The sequence below is a fragment of the Pristiophorus japonicus genome, chromosome 25 (genome assembly GCF_044704955.1).
Source record: "Pristiophorus japonicus isolate sPriJap1 chromosome 25, sPriJap1.hap1, whole genome shotgun sequence".
NCBI classification, from domain to species: Eukaryota; Metazoa; Chordata; class Chondrichthyes; family Pristiophoridae; genus Pristiophorus; species Pristiophorus japonicus.
This window is the reverse complement of record NC_092001.1, coordinates 3,285,223-3,286,209: the sequence shown is the minus strand read 5'-3', so window position 1 is coordinate 3,286,209 and position 987 is coordinate 3,285,223. Positions and strand designations below refer to the sequence as shown.

Below are 987 nucleotides of genomic sequence, written 5' to 3'. Positions count from 1 at the left end.
GTGTGTAATCCCTCATTCTCACCATTACGCTGCTCTGAACTTCAGCGAGCGCGTTGTCATTTGGCTAAGGCGTCTCACTTTGATGCAAACCCTAATGTTATCAGAAAATTGCAGATGTGAGGCTTGTGCTGGTGCTTTTTTAAAATGTTGTTCAACTTTAAAAACGGAACCATCTTCACACTAATTAGGTGAAGGTGATTTCCTTGCAGGGCTCTTTATTAAAAGGTATTTTTTCATTCTGTTTACTGTGTATATTTCTCACTGATCTTTGCAAATAGTTTCTAACAAACCAACCATCACTAATTCATGCCTGCAAATTAATAGTGTTGACAATTGGAACATCAGCTCCGCATCAATCAGTGTAATAAAAGGCAGGGGAGAGAAGAATGATCAGATTCCATTGATCAAATCAAAGAGTGAAATATTTCCTTTCGAATCGCTGCGAGCAGAGTTCGAACCTGCGTGAGGAAACCCCATTGGATTTCAAATCCAACGCATTAACCACTCGGCCATCGCAACTAATCGATGGATTGGTTATTACAGTCGAAAGATCGCTGCGAAATATCAGACAAATAGACTTTTAGTCAACGTAATATCAGGCATTCATAAATTGTGGGTTTGAGTCCCACCAGAGACGGATTTTAGGTCAGGATTTGATGTTTCCTGGGCAGCACAATCAAATTTGCAGCAAATCAATACTTCAGAGATGTGAAACTGCGGCCCCTGCACTTGCTGTTACACAAAGTCTCCAATTATCCTCTGAAGTCTCTGGGCGCACTGGGTCATTTGCACAGTATCAGGAGCAAGACATCAAGCCTCTGACAGGCTGAGTCAATTAACCACTCAAAAACTTGCAAAGGACACGTCGAAGAACAGTGGAACTCTGTTCTGTCGCGCGCAGCTGCTGCATAGATGGCGAGAATGGATTGCCAAACCCACGAACCTGTTGCGCAGAAAGAGGAGGAGGCCATTCAGCCACTCGAGCCT

The 987-nt window shown here is 43.3% G+C and overlaps 1 non-coding gene across 1 annotated transcript; it reads right to left on the bottom strand.

Annotated features, from left to right (window-relative positions):
- Positions 1–437: 437 nt before the first annotated feature.
- Positions 438–519, bottom strand: trnas-uga (transfer RNA serine (anticodon UGA)). The gene has a single exon. It is a non-coding gene; the product is annotated as a tRNA-Ser (tRNA).
- Positions 520–987: the final 468 nt, after the last annotated feature.